Raw genomic sequence first — 22,294 nt, 5'->3', positions numbered from 1 at the left:
AAACAAAAACAAAACAAAAACAAAAATCAAAAAAAACAAAAAACAAAAAACAAAAAAAACAAAAAAACAAAAAAACAAAAACAAAAACAAAAAAAAAAAAAAACAAAAAAAAAAAAAACAGAAAACAAACAAACGAACAAACAAAAAACAAACAAACAAACAAAAGAAACAAAAAACTACTAAAACACTATCTTTAGCTGTTGACACAAATCCCTTGGACTAAAATAGAAAGACAAAAAGAACGGCTTTTGTTTTCTAGATTTTTTTTCTCTTTTTGTGTGCGTTTATTTTTCGCGTTGCAAAAACTCTTATTAATGCTCAGTACGAGTGAGGCCTCTTCATTTCTATTTTGTTGTCGTAATCTTTCTCTCTTTCTGTGTGTAGGTGCTGTTAAAAAATGTGTTTGATCGTTTGTTCGTTGTTTTTGTTCCGTGGTGCAAACTCTCGTAGTAAAAAAGCAATTTCCTGAAGAAATCCCATTTTCATATGATTCGGTTGTTTGCAGAAATCGGAATACTTCGATATTTTTTCAACACTTAACGTTATTTTTTCTCGCTTTTTTAAGTGTGTGCACTGTCTATGTTTATAGTGCAACGCCAAGAATCATTTCCTCGTAGCGTTTTTTACTTCATAAATTTACTCTAACAGTGATCCTTTATTAGCGGACTGCCCAATTGCTCTAATATAAAACACACATCGACGTCCTTAACTAATAATTGTCAACCATGAGGCAGTAGAATGATGAATTGTCATATTAATCGTTGCACTATATATGTTATCTCTGTAGTGTGATACCAGCCCAGTGAGGTTCAATAGATGTATTCTAAGATACAATTGTTTATATTGGAAGGTCAAAATGTCTGTCTCTTTGTTATATTAATCAAGTTTTCCAGTTTAAACATGTTGGTGTTTCGTACTATATGTCGTTTCTGCTTTATAAACCTAGTCGTGTATAACCGCCTAATTTTCATTCGTTTTCATCTAATTTCACTTCTTAGCGTGATCAAAAAACCTCTTGATAATGAACAAAAATTTAGACAGCTTAGGAATGACGATTCAAGAAACAGGTAGATGGTGCGAGTGCTTTAGGGCATTATATGTTTTTGTTGAAGCCATGAAAAATTAACACTGAAATTGTTTTTCTTCTATTTTTGGTTGTGGTATTCTTGACATTGATGTGTCTAGCCAAGGTACATGAAACCAAACTTACATAGCCGCCCTCACTGTTAGGTGAATTCTGGCGCTGTCTCAGGCACTGCTTAAGGCATTAATATACGTACTCAAATAACACATGTTGGTAAGCAAGGATTTGAACGATGCTTTGACAGACCCTCGACCAAATTCAATCTTTTATTAATGCATTGTAGGGATTACAGAGGTACTTTGGTTGATAATACAACTCTAATAAGGCACCCATTATCAAAACATGCTTCGTTCAATAAACCTTTACAGGTTTCTTGAGACTGATAAGAATAGACAATCCCAGAGGAATGTCGGAGGATTAGGCTGAGACAATCCTATTTCATTCCAGACAAATGGTTTTAAACCCTAACTAGGTAAGACAAGTGTATTATTTTATATAAGGTATCACGTTGATTCACTTACCGAGTCTTGGTACACAAGATTCGTCTGGCTAGTTCGTGTAGTTCCTTTCACTCTGTCGAAAAAACGAATTGAATAGGATCAAAATCTTGCCCGTGACGAGTGTCTTAAAGAACCTCAAGATCGGAATCCCTGATTATATGAATCCCCTATCGCTTGTCACGTGACCCTGAATTGTTGTTTTGAAGGAAATCTTTTAATAGCGCTTTAAATGCAAATAACAATATCCACCGCTAGTGATTAAATTGATTTGATTTAGACAGTTTTTAGCGTTGGGTTGACATTGGCGCGCGCGTTTGACGAAACCCACTAAAAGGGAAATTACCGCGCTGTTCTAAAAAGAAACCTTTTTTTCAATCGAAAAGCTACTACGTGCTTCAAGTAGCATTGTTTAAGACTGCTTTTAGTAAAGCTGAGTAAAGATAAAACCAAATTATAGAATAGAGCTTGTTATTCGGTTCATGGAGTGCCAACTGAGCAAATGACATGTTACATTACAAACATGACAGAACGTCATCTTCACTAACTCATTCCGTACCTAGCACTTAGTCTCTTACACGCACCTGTTACTTGAGTAATTTACTTATTTTCGAGTAAATGGACTGCAAGATGACAGAAATGCAGTGTTTTTAGTGGTCAGTTGATTGAACACTGTTTCGGGTGACAGAGAGACCAATTGACTGGAATCGAATTCCACGCCTTGTATAAATAAAAGTAAAAGACTAGTATGCTCTGATATGTCTGATATCATGACACATTCTTTCTAGATAGCCGGAATTGTCAGCTCCATCTGATTGCTGCTCGACTAAAAAAATATAACTTTAAGCTTATAAGATTGTATAAATTTCTGTCGGAACTTAAATCGAATCCAAGACAAAGGAAGAACAATTTATTTTAGAAACTATTTCTTTTGTAATTTTATTATTTGAAAGCGAGCTTCTACTTTGCTGCCAGAGGCTGTCTAAACGGGAGAAAGACTTGATATTGCTTTACTATGGAAAGGAAATTAATCTTACTCTAGGCAAACATACTTTCTGTTACTTATTAAAAAAAACTCTTACTGAAATGAAAACTAATTTTCCAATTCCCGGGTTAGTTGGCAATATTGAAAATGCGATGAAAATAACAAAAAGAATACAAATAACAAATTAGAATAACCTACAACGATTTTTACTTAGGGGATAAAAAAATCAATTCCGTAAGGGATTCTGCAGTCTGAAGACGGTTAGTTAATCTTAAAAAAACAAACTTGTTTTCTTTATTAAGTACAAAGAGAGGAGATATAGATTACTACTTGAGTTAGGGTTAGAACTTGCCTTGTGCTAGCACCCCAGGGAAACTCCATGGCCCCTTACACTAGAAATGTCATCATATATTTGCAGTAGTATTGTGAAGCAAACTTCGAACTGATTTTAAAGGAAGCCCGATTGAAACCTTCAGTTTTTCATTTCCTACATTATTCTGTAATTACTTTACGATATAGATTAACTCTTGATTCAATTTATCAACGTTCCAAGTTTTTCAAACTTAGTGTAGTTAAGATTGGAATCAAAGCCGACAAAAACAAAGTAATCAAATCTATTCCAATGAAAAATCGTACGATTTAATAATAATAATTAATAGTCTTTGAGGATTCATTAGTCACATTAAAGTTAATCTAAGGAGTAGACTTGATCAGTGTGGGGTTATTACATTCAAACGGATCTTGCACGTCGACATGCATTTACCAATATCACTGAAAAGCAATTCATCATTGAATTTGTAGCTTCAAATTAAGTGTTTTTTCTTCTTTTTTTTCGGAAAACGAGAATTTTTCTCCAGAATAGAAAAAAAACCAACAGTTTCTTAGATCAAAAGAGGAAATCAAACGTGTATTTCGAAGGGAAAATTGGAAAAATTAAAACTCCAAAAACTAATAACAGTTTTCATTGTTTTTCATTCTTTCAATTTCATCCAAGTTTTTTCGACTTGTAAATAGATATTATTATAATAAAAGGATATGACAAAAAAGTGAAAAAACTACGATTTTTTTTATTCTTCACGTTTGATTCTCCTTAATTATTGTTTAGCTCGAAGATATAAGTAAAATGCATAATTAAACCGGCTTAATTAAGCTAATCTTATTCTGAATTCGTGTTCCTCAAACACTTCAGTCTTGCCGATTAATAGGATACACAAAGTAAGGTTTATCTTGGGCAAGAAAGCGTTGCGGGGCGTTTTCTTGAAGATAAGAAGGAACTGATTCCAACCATTAGCATCTAGACACAAGTAAACATGAAATTTATACGATCGTGCGAGAACGGAAAAGCATTTGCCAAATTCGTCCTGTGACGTCTTGAGTTTTATTTCTAAAGTACGTACTTTAAAACTGACGGTGACACTAGAGAAAAACGTTTGCGCATGCATGCGTTTCAGCACGTTTTCTAAGAGTTTTGAAGAGTTTGAATGAGAAAATAAATGTTTGTTTTCTCCAAGTATACAAAAAAGTTTGAAAGCATACTTTTGTCAGACCAAGATACTGTATTAACAAACACAATATGAAAGAATTAGCCTTAAGTTTGAAGCATGGACACTAAGTTTTGGCATTTTAGTGAAGTCCAATTTATCAGGCATGTTTGAAAGTCAAATTTACTTATGTTTTGACTAATTTGCATACGGATTCAGAGCATGCGCAGACGTTTTTACTCGTGTCCCTGACGGTCAGTGTATTCAAACTTTCTTTAGCGGCGAACGAACACAAGGAAAACCAAATAGAAAACCAAACAGATTAGCCTTTTATTCTACGTGTGTTATAATTTTCGCACTTTTATTTGTAATGTCTTTGGTACGTGATTTCGCATATTGAAACAAGGCGTTGAAAATCCCGCTATTACAGCGTGGTGCTTTTGCGGCAGTGTTCGCAGTGCGGCGCTATGTATTTACAATCATTCGTCATTTACGCAAATTCAGATTATGCTTTCTCAGGCTTTGTATATTGATCAAACAAGTCGAGTCAATTCATTTTGATGCGCTTGGTAATTGAAATACTTCTAAACAGGTGTATTTGAACTGTTTATTGACGTCATAGCGACGTGCCATTTTATTCCAAGATTCTTGTCGCCTTCATACGATTTGATGTCCGGCCATTTATATAACTGAATCTTGAAAGCATGTTTTCTGACATGACATCACTCAATTCAGAATTCTGTACGTCTATTTATGGGAATATTCCAATCTAATTTTTAAAATTACCTATAACGAACGTCACAACTAGGTTATGGAGAGTTTCCAATACCCATATGCGTATATGAAGTCATCCGTGCGACTAGCTTGGGCCAAGAGATCAAAGAATCAAGTGGTTCCTAGTCAAGTGTTTTGTCTGCTCAGTATGTAACAGTACATTGTTTTAGTTTATTTTTGACGCCAATTGATCATAAATCTACTGATAAACTGGATAATTTTTGCTGTGAAACTAATGGTATCCTTCTGCTATGCAAGTGCACGATTATTTATCAATTATCAATTAGTATTAATTATTATTCGTATTTTTTAAACAGCCTCATGTATTTTTGGAGTGCTAGACATTGGCCGGTAACCCTATGATCATGTTATATCGGACACTTTTAGAAATGCCCTTAGAAATAGTTCTCAAACTTTTAAACGATTAACCACTAACATTCTGTTCAATTAAGTAATTCTATGTTGGTTCCAGAAAATCACGCGGCGTTACGCGAAAAAAGCGCGGGAAATCGTATGTTTTGTGTTCAGTTAGAGCAAGCGCAAGGGATCCAACAGTTTCATGCTTTGATTCAATCTCGTACCCAGAGCCTGCGTTTCTTCTGGCCTGCGCAAACGCAGGCTCTGGGTACGAGATTGGCCGCTTTGATTCCCTTTGATCTTATTCGCGTGTTCCGCAATCTTTTGTATCCAAGTAGTTTTTGATACTCTTAAAACTAAGCAGTGATCAGATGAGCTTAAACCGTCGGCCTCCTTCAAGATCAATTGATCAGCTTTCGATGTAGTAATCTATAAGCCTTCTCATTTTAAATTCCATAGTGGGCGGTTAAATAATTGCAAGACTCTTGCTATACTCGCTGTCCAAAACATATCCAAAACATGACTTTGAGTTGGGAATGTATGTGGCTCTTTTGATAAAGAAGTAGGCGTTTTTAGTACGGACCAAAGAAGTTCGTGTTAGGTGAATAGTATTGTGGTAAAAATGGTTGCTTGTCACCGCAATGATTCCAAGGAGTCATAAGTTCAACCTTGGTTAATGTGCGGCCAAATACGTACGTTTGTTTTAAGTGCCTAAACATCTACCTAGACGAAACCTTACTCTGCAATTACCGAATGAATGAAATGACTAATTGAATGAATGAGACATGTCCTTCTATCGCTAAATCCGCGCCTTGGTGGTTAGGTGGTGGTAAGGGTGCGCTTTCAGATTGAGATTGAATTTACTAAGTTTTCAATTATTCATTCATTCATTCTTCTTCTTCATCATCATCAATTTCCCCCTTGTTGACCACTAGCCTCCTCGCGGTACTCGTGTCTGTCTGTCTGTCTGTCTGTCTGTCTGTCTCTTCATTATGCTCACTCACTCGAGTATCTCTAAAGTCAAGAATTTAATTCGTATTTTGTTCTAAAAAACTAAGCATCCCAACTGAAAAACGCTTTCTAATTTTCACATCAAAGACCACTTAACTCTCCAAACGATTGAAAAGATACACCTGTATGATGTTGATAGATCATAAATGCCGCGATATCCGATTAGTGGTGAGAAGAAAACCTTCAATGTTTACCCAGCGGTGAATAAGATCGACCTCATATCAATTTGATTTCGTTTATAAAACTCTACGAGAAGTTACCGAATAGTGATAAACTAAAACACACTCAATTATTAGGACTGCCAGTTAGTGTTTTGGTTGTTTGATCGGGTCGGCAATCAACTGAGATAAGGGTGAAAAAACAATATGAAATTGCAGGGATAAGAATTTGGTAAAAATGAGGTTTCACTAAAAGTTACAAAAAAGGTTGGTCTGAGGTTTATGGATGCAAGGGAATCTTGGAATCAGAAATCAAAGCTTGGTAACAATGTGGTATCTATTTAATGGTCGGTCGTAGGGATTACATACGTTTTGGATGATGCCAAAGTTGTGTTATGTAAAAATGTGCTATGGTGAAGACCTCCTTACTCGACCCCGACAAAAATAGTCAAGCTAACTGCGTCTAATAACACTAAACGTCAAAAAACGATTCCATCAACGCCAACTAGAATAGCTGGTACTTATGACAAGTCTTCAGGTCACAGCTGACCACAGGGGACAGCTATCAGATAGTTTGATTATGAATTTATATGGTCATCAGTGCACTATATATTAAAATCAGCCTGAGGCATTCCGATCTAATAAACTGATCTAAAATTATACTGTATTTTATAAACAAGCTGGGATAAACTGTACCCGCCGGTCTCGCTGCATCGCAGCTCGCTCAACGCTTCGCGGCTTAAAATATACGTGGAGAAAAATCGTCGGGCCTCTGGGACCAGGTTAATAAACTGTTAGAGTTCTGTGACGTTGTCAGATATATAATAACGATTCTCAAAAACACGTTAAAAAGCTTACTGATTCAAGAACTGAAAAACAGCAAAAATAAAAAAGGAAGTTAACATTTTTTTAGTCTTATCAAGCCTACGGTTTTTGAGGCATATTGAGTCGCGTGGATGAGAACACTTACTATCGATAGATATATCTATTGTATATATCTTTTTGGTGATCAAATGCCCTAATAAATAGAAACTTTCTAGTTCTATAGGCTTGAATATTCTGAATGATAAACAAGTAAAGTCAATAGTCTCACCCAATAGCACTGAGACCAGGTAGCAATCTTGTTCAGTGTGCGCACAGGTCTTCTTCACACGTCTTCATAGACTCGCACTATTAAACTCTTTATAGACAAACTCTGACTTATTTAACTGAATTCTTCTGTGGGTCAATAAGAAAACATTCGACTCCAACCTTCACAACGCACAAAGATACTAGATTTTTATCGTTTTGTGTTTTGTTTGCACCTGGGCAACCTTGGCACCAAGTGGTTCGAGCGGTTTAAAAGAAGAAAATGTCTTTGTGTTTATTGTAACAAACCTCAAACAGATGCTTAGACCATGATAACTCCCCCCTCAATTTAGTACTGAGACGCGTGGGACGAACATCTACCATATTTTTCTTAATATTTTTCCTATTTTTGACGTCTCTGACATTTATTATTTTTTAGATCGTTGAAAATTCTATTCAGTGTAGAAGGATGAAACCATACGAGTCTGCAAGACAGCTTGCGCTTGATCCGAAGGGCGTGGCTGTGTGTGTATTGACCTTTAAGTTATCGCCAACCTTTTGTAAAGATGAAAGCTGAGCCGTTAGTAGCGGATCAACCGTACTTAAATCTATCGAATTCTGCGGTCTACAAAAGTTATCAATGGCAAAAAATAGATCTCACATTACCACATTTTTTTCGGGTTTGTTTATGTTTCATTGTCGCTCGCTCCTACAATTTCATGGAATTCAGTGTTCGCTCCTTAGTTGGAGTTAATTTCTATATTGTATGCGACAAACTCTAAAGCCCTAAATGTCGGAAATTGTAGGGTAAGGCCTATATAGGCAGTAAAACTAATCTAGATAAAGAACAAGTCATGCTGAGATCATTCGTAAATAACCTGTGTTTAGTACAGTGTCAAACAGGAGAAAAAAGGTTATAGGATATAGGGCTATTAGCCCACCACCTCCATTCTCGCGGCCCACGTCAATATGCAACTCTAAAAGCCCTAGTGACTCTATTATAATGGATGGTTAAAATGACAATTGAAGTCGAGAGAGTGTTTTTATATTAGTTTAAGATGTCATTTTAGGATTTGACGCACGATAAACATACATATACTTATGTATATCAAGACAGCTGGGCTTTTCATGGTGGGCTTTTCGTTTGTTTAATCTTATTTTTACGCCAAAAGAAATGGTAAAACGAGGCAATCCTTGACACGGTCACTAAAATGCCCAGAAATGCTATGGCTTAAGAAATGATTTCTATACCTTTCAACCTTATTTACATCGCTTTTAACACTGTACAACATAAGAAAATTAAAAAAAGTATTCACAAAACAGAGGCTCTACTGAACCCCATCTAAGTCATCATCGTCTCGGTCACTAAGATGGCAAATGCCATGGTATTGCAAATCAGGTCTTTACGTTTTTCCTAACCTTTTTACTTATACTTTTTCACGCTGCATATACGACGGAAAAAATTCAGTGTTAAGAAAGGAGCTCTAACCCCAACGGAGCATCCTTGGCGAGGTCACTGAAATGCCATGTTTTTTCATGTCAGGTTTTCTAGTGTTTTCTAAATTTAGGCCCCGTCCACACTATGCTGGATAAATTTGAATCCGAATTTCTATTTATTCGGTTAGGCCTACCGTCCACACTAGTCCGGGCGAATCCGAAAACGAATTTTTTCGAATACGGTCTCCAGAGTGGAACAATTTGAAAACGCCGGCTAGCCGTATTAGTGTGGACGGAAATTTTTTTTATCGGTTTCGGTGTGAAAATTTGGATTCAAATTTATCCGGCATAGTGTGGACAGGGCCTTATTTACCAGGTTTTTACTCACAGTACGACAAAAGATCGCAAGAAAATATTGTCCAAATAAGGGGCCACTAAACACACCTGGCCATTCTCACCATGATTGCTAACAAAGTGCCAAAAATTGAAGAACGAAAAACAAAAGGTTTAAAATTTGAACAGCATTTTATCAATCCTTTCGAAGTCGAGCTTTGATTTTGTTAAGGTACACGTAAACGGTCTTTTTAATCGTGAGTCATTTGTCTCACAAAAGATAGCCGATCAATTCGAGTTGATTACCGTTAAATTGATACTACACTATACACTATATCCAATTATTTATCATGATCAGTACCATTCAAATTCAAAATGCATAGCCATTTATTTAAATAATCAGTGTACAAGGAACAAACGGTTCTCGTTAATCTCTTCAAAATGTACCATTATTTCACACTGAGCTATTTACACGGAAACAGATGATTGAACTGATAGCTTTACAAACTATAAAGTATACCTCGCTACTACGTACTTCCAGCCCAACGCACTACGCATAGCGGTACATCAAAGAGGATACTTAATTCGATCGATGCCTGAAAACTCATAACGCTTGTCAGCAAGTGCTTGTTGGCACGAAACAAACGGATTATAATAATAACAATGATGCAAAAAATCTCTCGACGCAGCTTGGTGTATCAAAGTATAACACATTAAATCCGAAGAAAAATAGTATATAAAGAAAATACTCGCGGCTTTCCATGTTTTTAAAATCTTGTATTACATGTCCACTGGCTCAATTTCCTGCCTGGAAATGGCACAGTTTTAGAGCGCACGTGCTCGGATACTTAGCGTTCCTAGATTACGGAAACACGAACGTTTATGTTATGCCATATATATCTATTATTTTCATAACTGTGTTTCGGGAATTGGTTTTTTATTTTGTCGCTTATCATTGCTTTTTGCATGATTAATTTTTACGGCTACTAAGTGTGTGTTGACAAAATGTTGTCCTCTACTCAAATGGAGATTTTAGTCCAGTTTTAATATCTGGTTTTACGAAGCCTTGCTTCCTGGAATGTAGGTCAGTATTGTATTAATTGAACTAAAGCCTCCTGATATTAAAAGCTGTGTCAGTTCTAGAAATGATGGACATGTCTTTTGGAGATGCGGCATTTCTCTAATCGGGTCATCATTAATTAAACAATTAATATAGCATCCACTGAATGATGCAGGAAAAGATGAGCTCAGATATCTTCTCAGTAGCCGCCAACCGCCATAGTTTCGTACTAAAATTTGGGGTAAAGGCGGTTTTCAGTTTTTTTCTTCCACCTGCTAACGCAAAGAAAGACAAGCCTCGTATTATAAACAACACAACATAACGCAAAAGTGTTGCAAACGGATCTTTTTACGATTTTTTTCTTGAAAAATTCAGCGATTGAAACTAGTGCACCACATATTCATAACTTTGATTTTAGATTTGAAAAATAGTTTCCCAGAAAAAAAACAACAAAAAAACAAAACAAACATGCAAGACGCAACATGTATAGTCAACTTTTTTCTATCTATTTGTTCTCTTTATATAAACGTAAGGTGTTTTTCAGTGTATAGACAACTTTGTTATCTTATCTGGTTCTCCTTTATATAAACGTAAGGTGTTTTTCAGTGTATAGACAACTTTGTTATCTTATCTGTTCTCCTTTATATGATAAACTTATGGTTCCAGCCTTGCCATGCACAGATAAGCACTTGACCATCAATAATTACGTGGATCAAGAATACGTGAGGTAACGGGCCGCTACAAACACCTCTTCCTTTATGTAGATAATTAAATATTGGCTATCTACTTAACATTTGCGTAAGCTACTGTCATCGATGACAAACAATTGCTGCAAATAGGAAAACTCCGGAAAAAGTAGTTATTGGCGGGTTTATCTAGATTTTTTAATGAAACGTTCACTTTGTTATCTTCGGCTTCCTTCGGCAACAAAAGCCGTGAGCAAAAATTAATTATAATACAGTGGTTGGACTTTTTAACCTCATCAAACTATTGCTGTAAATCATCGACTCTCTTATCTAATTGACTTTAAGTGTATGAAGGTATGTTATCGTTTTTACTGTCAACTTGGCCAAATTGTCGTAAAATCTATGACCAATAACTAGTGGTGCCCTCCCCCCCCCCCCCCCCCCCAATACTGTTTCAATGATATCGGCGTTAGGAGCTGTCTGTTATTTTAAACATGTTTTAATCATAACCGTTTAGAATTGTTTACGTTGGAAGAAGAATCGTGTCGAAATAAAATGAATAAATTCCGCTGAGTTAACGTTGCAGCTGTTGGCACGCGGGCCAAACCAATTCAAATCAAAGTTTAGATTTACTGGAATAAAAGAGGTGAAGCTTCAGTTAGAGAACGATTACTAAGTCATGGGTTATTTTCAGTTGGTAAATTTAACATGATGTATTGAGTTGAGCTGTTTGCACACGGGCAAAACCAATTATTCAATCCAAATTTGTCAATGCAAAATACCCACTATAGACATTTACTGGAATAAAAGAGGTGAAGCTTCAGTTAGGGAACGATCTAAGTCATGGATTACTTTCAGTAATCAGGGAAATCGAAAGTAAATATTCAAGTCCTCTCTGAGTTGCAGCTGTTAGCACACGGGCAAAATTACTGAATTCAAACCAAAACTGACTCCATTGATGACTTCACTAGGATCTTACTAAAAATGGTGCATTTTCAGTTATGGCACGATCACTTATTCAAGGCTTACTCTCGGTTATTGGTAAATTTAAGTGTAAACGGTAATTAAGCTCCTTCTCCTTTAATAGTCTGGTACATAACGGGGCCGAATTCGTTTACAATTGCCTGTAAACATCTATTTCTCTTCGGCGATCAGTCATTATAGCAAAACTTCGCGTTTTACTCAACAGTCATCTCTTGACTCAAAGAACACATCTCAACTCCGGCCACTCGAACGCTATTTACGTCACACACTTCAAGTGAATCTTCGAAACTTAATAAGAACGAAGCAGCGACAGTGTTGAAAAGTTTTGACCAAACTATAATTTGCAATTGTCAACAGAAATTATTAGACCTTATAATTGAATAGTAAATGTTAGATTGAAATACTGACGCGATTGAAATAGTGACGCGATTCCATACCTTTTTTCCAGTAAGACTTTTCCAGGCACAGTGCTTGGTACTAGTGACTTGCTGGTTTATCTAACTGGCCGGCTTGTAATAGTGCACGTACAATTATATCATTCAATATTAATCCTTTGCTAATCAAATAAAGATGTGCTTGAAAATTAGCTCAAATAATGAGGCCTTCTGTTTCTCCGAAAGCGTATTTTACTTCAAAAAATACGCTCCTTAAAAACGTGTCTAGGATTACTTTTTAGTGTTCTAAATGCTAAATTCCAAACGGAAGGCTTTTTTAAACTTTCTTTATTTGAAACCCCACACGAACCGCCCGCTATCTGGCCAAAATTGCTCAAAATCCAATCTATCTGAGTGCTAAGTCAATAGGAATCCAAATACCTGTATGACGGTGGCTTAATTTAAGTACGTTCATATATCCTTCCTATGATTCCGGATTGGTTTTGCAGTATAGTAAGTACCAGGTGCTATCCGTCGGTATCCGCTGTGAAAGTTTCTGGCTAAACCCCAAATATCCGTTTTAGCTTTAAGCGTCGTGATAAAGAGCGAGTATGTAATGCTAATCTTTTCAATGCGGAGTTTTGAGCCCTAAGTAGCGATGGACCTATTGCAAGGCCAGTAATTGAATCAAACAGCAAAACCAATCGAGGAAGGCATTTAGATGGATCGACTCTCGCATACCAACACGCAACTAAAATAGCTCCGCGAAAACGTTCTTTGAAAAAAATATTACTGGAGTAATGAAATGTTAATCTTAAAGTAGAAGCTAAGCCTAATGATCTTTAGCTAGAGATGTAGACGGATTATTCTATTGCGAGGGAATAAGAAGGCTTGGCGAGTTGGGAGACCGGAGATGGATGGTAGATGCGAAGACAGCGGTGATGTGTCATCAACAGACGGGGCAACAAGTGACAGGGAATCTTTTTCTGATCGGCCCCGCCCTCTTTCGCCTTTTTCCTTGTTGTTTATCTAACAATTCACTAAAGTATTGAATGGTTTGAGCGGTTCAGTCTATACTGACAAGGGTATTCACACGTAAAAGTTAACTGCGCTATGAAAGTTACTCGCAACATCAGTCTGGTAGCTGCTGATGACATTACTACATCTGAAGTTGGGTAGACATTCGAGTGGATTGAATAAGTACTTCAAATTATCGTTCATCTCTTCACGCCTCATTAATACAAAGAGTTATAAGGACGTAAGATGAAGAAGAATGTACAAAAGCAAGGTGGAAAGAACATTGATCTATACAATAAGTGTGAAATAATAAGTGAGCTAAAACAATTGGTATCAAGTAGGCGTGATTTAAGTCCTATGAGATGACTAAACCTTTTAACTTTAGTACACCTTTTGCTGTTCATTAAACGCAAAGGAATATTCATTAAAGCGAAGAAGCATTGTCATTAGAGCGAACAGGCATACAATAAGTAAATAAATGTCCAAAACGCTGTATTGAGTGTGTGTTGTATTTTATTGTCTGCACCAAAACGCTAATGAAAGTTTGAAAACGTTAATGAACCCACGCAAACATATTCATGATTGTCAAATTCTATGCTAAATTTCTTAATGAACGTTCTATCGCACTATTGAGACTCCGTTCGCCTTAATGTATGCCTGTTCGCTCTAATGAAAATGCTTCTTCACTTCAATGAATATTCCTTTGCGGTTAATGAATAGCAAAAGGTGTAAAGTCACACAGAAATTTACACATTAAGAACAGTCAGCTTTAAGGAGCATAACCAAAACTAAAAAACCTACGACTAAAAGTCTAAACTAAGTTGTAAGGAATTTTCTTTTTGAAAATGGAAGTGGAAATGGCTCGCGGGTTAATACACCTCTTTCATTGGGCTTAAAGTTTTCCCATTTTAGACGACGCGTCAATCCCTAGATTATCATTTCTTTGTTTAACGGATGCGCGCAAAAAGACGCATGAACATGGATACAACTCAAACAAAGAATACTATTCTCGAGAGAATGACACGTGGTCTGAAATGGGAAAACATTACACCCTAGCTAAGAGGTCACTTCCAACGAAGTCTGCATGCTGGCTATATGGTTCTGTTATGAAAACTTGTTTAACTTGTCTCTAGCAGTATGCATGTACTATGTTAAATGAACCAGCGAAAACCTGGCTTTTACGGTCACCTATTTTAACTCCTAAAATGTAGCATAATGGACGCCGTGTTAATGCGGATACTTTCTCTTATGCGGATATCGTTGTCCGTATTGAAGGTTTCGACAAGCTGTTCCTATATTTATATAGCAAGCCCGCCACGTTTTATAGTATAAATTGTACAAGTACTGCTCTTCTAAATGAGTCTAAACGTGAAAGTGGTTCTCGCGTGGTGAACCTCGGCAGTTTTAGTCTTAGCTGTCAATTTTCAAGGCGTTTATATCAAGGCCAGTTCGTCTCAACTACTCAATGTCCATCTTTCTCATGCCTCAGACTTCTCCTCTTATTCACTCTAGACTACTAGATCTCTTATTGTCTCTTTTTTGACAATTCAAAGGCTTAAAGAAAACGCTTTTCAAACAAGTGTTGACTTTAATCGGGATTAACTATAAACCAATTAATACCCGACGACACTTCACCATCGAGAAAAAAAGGCAAAAGAAAATGACTGAAAGACGGTGTGGTTTTTGGAAATATCTGTCAGTACCCTCAATAATTTTAGTTCGTTATACTTACGTATTGCGAAGCTCACCGATTCCGAGCTACTCAGATCGAAGTACATGTTAAAATCAGTGCGTCGAACCAATTGTAATAGTGAAAAAATGGTTTCGCAAGCTTTGTTCCTTATCATAACGATGCAGTTTCTATGTGTTCGCTCGTTTCATGCTCACAAGTTCGGGCCTCGATAAGATTCTGTGTTTTTTGGACCTCTGTTTAAAGGTTAAGGATTACCGATTATCAAATTGAAATTCAGCCATTGGTTGACATGGCACAAAAAAAAAAGGCATGATCAATTGTCTAGAACTTTTAAAATAAACATGAATAAATTTGGATTACTCCTTATGAATTAGTGAGCAATATTTGTGTTAACACAAGAAAATGACAGGATGAACAGAAAAAAACAGTCAGTTATACTTATAAATCTTAACTTTAGTTTTGTCTGTCAAGCTTACATTATTTTACTTTCTTCCATAAAGATTTAAAACATTTTTTTCTTCGCTAAATTAAGGGTTTAAGAAAAAGCTATTACTATTCTGGAAGTTTTCCTTAACTAATCAATTTCTAAACAAAAATAAACTTAATAACAAAATAGAACATAAATATTTTAGCTTAGTTTGGGAGTTTGGAAAAAAGATTGACAAGCATATTGCAATATTTTTAGCATCGGCGCGTAACTCTTTCGACAACCTAAAATCTGATTACACGCTAATGTTTTGTTTTAATACGCTAAAGTCTAAGAACATCGAAAAATGTTATCTACTTTTCTTTCAAGCTTCAGTTTTTTATCCTAATTACAGATTAAAAGTCGTAGGAAGAAGTAATGGTTTATTCACAGCTAAAACGCTTGGTCTTCCGGCTCGCCGGCTCTCAGTCGGTCAAAATAGAACTCACTAAAAGCTTGTCTTGTTAATAAGTTGGGATTTGTTTGACAAATGTTATACTGATATTTTTGTTATAAATAACACTTTAATTTAGTCTGCGTTGATCAATAAAAACACATAAAAAACCCAGGAATTTTTCCATTAGGAATTCAATTTTGAAGAAAAGTTATTAAAATTGTTGTTTTTTTAGGTTTAGTAATGTCATTTATTTTGACTCTTTTTATTTCTAGTAGCTGTATCCTTTTATTATTAATGTTGTTTATGCGTTTTCTTGAATATGTTTTGTGTTTAAGAGTCATTCTTATCTCGTGGGTTCATTATGGGGCACAAGAGTTGAATCAGGGTGCAGATAAGGTTGACAGAGAGCGTGACCATATAGCGCGCGCACCTACCCACCAAGACTGCGAATGACAGTTTTTTGTATCTCATATCTAACATTTTCTTGATTAATTTGAACTCCTTAGCCAAAATACACCACAAGAGCGCCACATCTTAGAAACCATTTGTGATAGAAGTACAGATAAATTAATACAAGACGCCTCATTCAAAAATAACGTGTTTGAAATATTAATTTTGCATGACTTTTTGAGTGTTTTGTTTTTCTGTCTGTCGACAAAAGTCGGTCGAGATCAGTTAAACACGGATTAAGAAACCCCGAATAACTTTCTTATACTAAATAGAATTCTATCCCTTGCCGTATTCCTTTCCATTTTATTTTCAATCCCAAGATATTTATTTATATTTCTACTAAACATCTTACTGTATGGTTTCAGATCCGGACGTTTGCGCCGATTAACACTTAGTTATATTGTCTTTGCGCATTGAACATGGTGCCAATGGGCTACTAAAAGTCTATCTGATAAAACGGCTAAAATTCCGGAACTAAAAGAATGCGTTTGGTTAACTTAGTAAGAGCTCATTTGTGGTAAACATTATCTGAAAAGGCGATAGAGGACGAGCGAAGAAAATAGACTATCGCCTGTTATCTAAGTCATTTCTGAAAGTACCTACGAAATAAGAGACCTCCTTTTACAATGTGCATATATTAATAAGGAAATCGCTTTACGAAAGCTCTCTTTGCATTTCTTGGACAAGAGTTCAAGATGGTTTTTGATGGCTTAAGGAGTGTGATGTTCAATCAAAAGAATGTAAGATATCGCACATAGGAAGAAGATTTTTTCACGATGAAAACTTAATGGTCCGTATTTGCCGCTTCGAATCAAGAGTTTACTAAGCTGATCAGTTTGCGCATAAACAGCGATATTTTATCAGGGATTGGTGTTCGTACACCTTTAAGTAGATTTACTTCTTCATTTATATCTTTGGCTCGAAATATTTTGGGCCTTAAGCTTAAGGAGTCAAGACAGTCTGACTCCGGGTGGCTGGACCGAAAATAATTTCTTGAAATAATCACATTGAAGAGAGATCGTAAAAATAAAGTGCTCACCTCAACTGCTCTTTTTATCCTTGATTTTCTTGGAGAAAAACTTGCACTGCTGAAAAAAAGCAAACCCGGTCACTTTTGTTGGGTTTCTTAGCTTCTCGTATCAACACGAAAACTTAGAATAATGATCGATTCTAATGGGCTAAACTTTGGAGACTTCTCGAGGGAAACATTGGGCGGCGAGTTTGTTAAAACCGTGGGCACGCAGATCGCGAATGAAAGGGGTTGAAAATGTGGCATCCGTTAGACTCTTAGACTATTCGACCATGCATTTAGAACTATGAAGTTACCGTATAAGATGAAACAGTTTGACGCTTGTAGATCTTGAAAAGCAAACACAGCCCGCTTGAAGCACAAGCGTTGACGTACGAAGGCTCGCCGATCAGCTTAGCTTGGCGAACACAAAATATGTTTATAAATTTTGAAGTACGTGTATTGCAAAGGCTTCTCGACGCCGCTCTCTGATCTCATTTGTGGACGTAACCTTGTGATATGACAGTCTGACAAACTCGCGATCAGTGGCGGGCCATTTAACAAAACAGAACCAAAATTCCCCACAAGATGTTGAGATAACTATGCTATAATTAAACAATCCATCCCAGTCAATTAGCGAGTCATTGCAAGACTATTTGCCGAGCCGATCACGCATGAAGGCTAGGTGAATTTAATCAACCCACTTGGAGATTGTAGATGTTCTAAGTTTACACTTTAATTTGACATACGGAATATCTTATATCTGAGTTGCTAAGCAGCTTGCACCAGTAGTCTTTGACTTGACTATGGAATAACAGTAGGAATATTTAACTTAAATGAAGTTAGATGCTTTTTATTCTTTAACTGGAAGTGGCTTTTGTTATTTGTGGTATTTTTTTATAGATTGTACAACAGAAATTAATAAAAATCATTTTTATAAGGTCTATGGCACGCTTCGATAGCATGGACAATTCGCTGTACTTGAGCCTGATAACGATCGAATTCCATTTAAAAAATTCGAGTTATTGCATCGGAAAAGGGCGTTATTGGCAACAGAGCTAGCGATACCATTTTTGTGTTTTCGCAAAGTGATATATTAGTAGAATATTAGATCATTTTGACATGAAGTCATCATAACGTTTGAGTTCCTTGGATGAAGTAGAAAAGGGAGATAAGTTTTTACCTTTTAATAAGGTCTTTTTTCAATAGCAAAGTCCAAAACAAGGTTCTCCGACCATCATGTCTTTCTTCTTAATTATTTTTTCCAAAAACCACAAATAATCGGTAAACGGCCCATCGTAAATTACTCCCATTGATATGCAAACCTACAATTTGAGTCTTTTACAAGAAGCAAAGGGAAAAACGTTCTTACTGACACTAACCTCGCGTCATCGATAACTGGAGGATATTATTATTAACGCGGAGCAAGAGTATAACACCTCGTTAACGATCCCCAATTCTATGGACACCCACAGCAAGCACCTTTTGAGTCATAGTTCTGATCAGAATAATAATCATAATGCGTTGTTTTGTTTGCTCAATCTTAACATAAATTTATAGATTATGCATGGGCCAAGTATAAGATTAAGTTAAATATTTATAAACTATTTGTTTAGCCTCCAGCCATATTTTGTAGTTAATTAATTAATAACAACTGTAAATAAAAATGGAAATAAATAAATATTAAATTAACTATATGTTCACATATACTCGATATATATAAGTATATATACACACACAGACGTATAATACACCTATTTCCAAAAAACGTCGGAACCAAAATTGATGAGATAGGCGATCATTCCAATATCTAAAGGAATTAATTTGCATATACCTAAACACGAATAATCTGGGCCTTTAAGATGTTTTTTTTACTACAAACGACATTGAATATCTGAACACTCTTGACGAGAATAAGAAGCAGAAACACAAGCCATTTCAGATCAGTTTTTTTATCTTGGAATGACCTATCTCCTTTCTCCTAATGCCCGTTGCCTATTGCCTATTGCCTGTTGCTTGTTGTCTATTGCCTGTTGCCTGTTGCCTATTGCCTGTTGCCTATTGCCTATTGCCTATTGCCTATCGCCTTTGCCGTCTCCGAAACCCTGGTGCACATACACGTTCTTTTGAAGAACGCATATTTACAACTAAGAACTTTGAACCTTTTTTTTTTTTTATTATTAACACACATTAATAGAAATAAAAGAATTATTACAAGGATATAATTATGGAAATTATAAGAGCCAATGATTTACAATTGAAATATAGAAACACTTCAGTACGAATTATAATGGAAATTTTAAAATAGAGGTAAGCTTTCACACTATTCTTAAAATTTGCTTTTAAAAGCCTAATACTCGGAAATGCAAAGAAATAACGCGTCTTTTAAACTGAATCAATTGATGTTTTATCTACATATTATTTCCGAGCTTTCGGATCTTAGACAAAAGTTTTTTTGTTTGTAGAGAACAATAGCAATCTCTCTTTTTTCGCTTCTAAGTCACTGACTCCAGTTGAGTAAATAAAAATAAGTGAAAAGGATCTCTGGGTTCGATCTCGATTTGAATGTCACTGATGTGGCCTCAGGGAAGATTCAAACACAACAAATCCATTGATTGAGTTTGGCTTGCTACTGAGGAGAGCCCGCAGTTGGTAATAAATTACTCATCTAGCTTTCGGCGTGAAATTACAGCTCCCGACACCTTCCTACGCAAAGAATTTTAATCAAAAAGATACGAAGCAAAGACCTCCCGGCATTAGAGCATCGATGTGGACGAAATTAAAGAAGATGGGCGACAATCAATGACGACCAAATGAGAGTCGATAAAACAAATGATACTGAAAGGATAAAAAGGACTGCAATGAGATTCCCCCGTTAGAGTTCCTGTTCCATTAAGCAATTTTTTGGGGAAATAATTTCCGATTTCCTCATTGATGGGGTATGAACCCCGAAGAAACACATACAAATTTTTTAGTATAATCCGAGAGTAGCATACGCACTATACTAAGAACTAGCCTTGCGGAGCTTCGCGTGCACCAAGCTAAAGATAGACAAACATTAAAAGAACCGATTGTTGAATTTCCTAAAATGCGTTGAACGTTAAGTTGAACAAAACGCTCACAATAATCCGGAAATAACAACCGATATGATGATGTAGGAAACCATCCCACGTAAAGCGTACTTACGTCCGTGTAGGTAAGATTGATATTCGGTATTTCAAAGGTTTGAGTAAGATAGCATAGTCATTAACGGATATTCAAAAGATATTCAATGTTTTACTCAGTCAGAGTGGCGAGCTCATGTCCTTTTTTAAATTTGGTGTTACATATTCAAAACATGAGAGATTAAAAGGAAAAACATAGTGTAAAACTACACAGGATATAAGCAGACGAATGCTAAAGAAATTTATGTGTCATAATTTGTAATAGGAAAAGGTCAGGAATAAAGGCGAAGCAGACAACGTGGCGCAACATCTCGTGCAGCAAATTGAATCGTGTGTCATAGCTCGTAACATCGATTGCCTGAAACATTGCTTGCGCGCAATGTTGCACCGCATATCCGTAGCTTTAAAGGTGAAGACACGTACACGGTGCAACATTGCACACAACATTGCGCGCAACAGGATCGTTGCAGAATTTATCTTGGGAGTTGAAGCATGCTTTACTTCTGCAACATCGCGCGCGACAAATTCCATCCTGTAAACATGGATGCCACTGATCGCACACAATATATTTTTTTTTAATGAGGTTGCTCTAAAATGAAAACCGCTGGCCAGACGTCTTTGTATAGCAAGCGTGGCTCAAAGGACGACGCCATATTGGAATGATGCCGCGCGCTATGTTGCCTCTAATGTTTCTCAGTGTCTGCTGCGTAATGTTACTTCTCATATTCCAATCCAACTAGCCGCCATCTTGGATTGATGACGGCATTTTGAATCTTTGCATTCAAACCAAGTCAACCACTTAACTTACATTCGATAACATTTTGTTACATTGCCAAGGCGCGACATAGTGAAAAATGTTTTGTAAAATTTATTTCGTGACAGAAATTTCATTGACAAGAGAAGAAAATAGTTATATACATGATTTTCGTGATAATATTCGACTTTCTTATCTTTGAAACGCAGTAACAGCCAATTAACAAACATTATTAGTAGAACAAATATTTTGAAAAGAACTAAAAAGATTCAGGTTTTTTTTTCACAAATCACATGCTAAAATATCAAACTATAATTATTCAATTTGTACGTGTGTGATGAGTTTTTTTTCTTTTTTCTATTGTAATAAAACTGATGATGTCCAAACACCGTATCATTTCCTAAATAAAATACGGCAGGTTTTCCAATTCAAAATGACTCTAAAAATAGTATTATCTTGACTAGATTTAGAACCCTATTAATGTATCATTTGTAATTTATTGGACGAAAATAACCTGGAATTCTTTTGAGGTTAGCTTAACGTCTAGTCTTTTGTACTAGCCCAACCCTACCACGCCTAACGTCATAACGTTGAACGAAAAGTGACAAAATGAATGACGTCACTAATAGGAAAAAACACAGAAACGAACAGTTATTAATTTCAAAGTGGCAAAGACGACTTAGAACTGAATAATTGATCCTCTTTTAGTCTATATATTTTAAACATTTTACATAGGATGCAAAACGTTTTCAAAAAGAAAAGTTCTTGTAGACGCACACATGTGCACAAGATAACCTCAGTAGGTCAAGTTTAACTTTTAAAAATCAGAAAAATTGTATTCTCGGTGGGATTTTAAGTAACTATTTACTCAACAGATAGCCGAGTTCTTCGCGATGAAGATGATAAAAAAGCAAAACAATCTCTTAAGATAATGTTATTTTTGTAGGATCGCTAAGTGGTTATATAACGAACAGATAACCTCGTATGTTGAGGTCAAACAATCTTAATGAATGTAACACTAAACGAAACGATTAACTGAAAGTCTTATCTTCGTT

The 22,294-nt window shown here is 36.0% G+C and overlaps 1 protein-coding gene across 5 annotated transcripts in view; it reads right to left on the bottom strand.

Annotated features, from left to right (window-relative positions):
- LOC116301001 (histamine H2 receptor) overlaps nt 1–22,294 on the bottom strand; it is a 51,124-nt gene that overhangs the window by 19,322 nt on the left and 9,508 nt on the right. For 2 of the 5 annotated variants that reach the window (XM_031709990.2, XM_031709992.2), the window contains exons 1-3: nt 17,639–17,850; nt 17,352–17,400; nt 1,606–1,657 (exon numbers count right to left, since the gene is read on the bottom strand). The gene's annotated coding sequence lies outside the window, so the exon portion shown is untranslated. Of the gene's footprint in view, nt 1–1,605; nt 1,658–17,351; nt 17,401–17,638; nt 17,851–22,294 lie in introns of those variants that run through there. The other 3 variants (XM_031709991.2, XM_031709993.2, XM_089032336.1) reach the window with 2 other exon arrangements.

The sequence above is a fragment of the Actinia tenebrosa genome, unplaced genomic scaffold, assembly GCF_029948245.1.
Source record: "Actinia tenebrosa isolate PJP-AT-01 unplaced genomic scaffold, QUT_ActTen_1.0 PGA_scaffold1__47_contigs__length_23844297, whole genome shotgun sequence".
Classification (NCBI taxonomy): Eukaryota; Metazoa; Cnidaria; class Anthozoa; order Actiniaria; family Actiniidae; genus Actinia; species Actinia tenebrosa.
The sequence above is the reverse complement of the archived record's forward strand: the minus strand, read 5'-3'. Positions and strand labels throughout refer to the sequence as shown.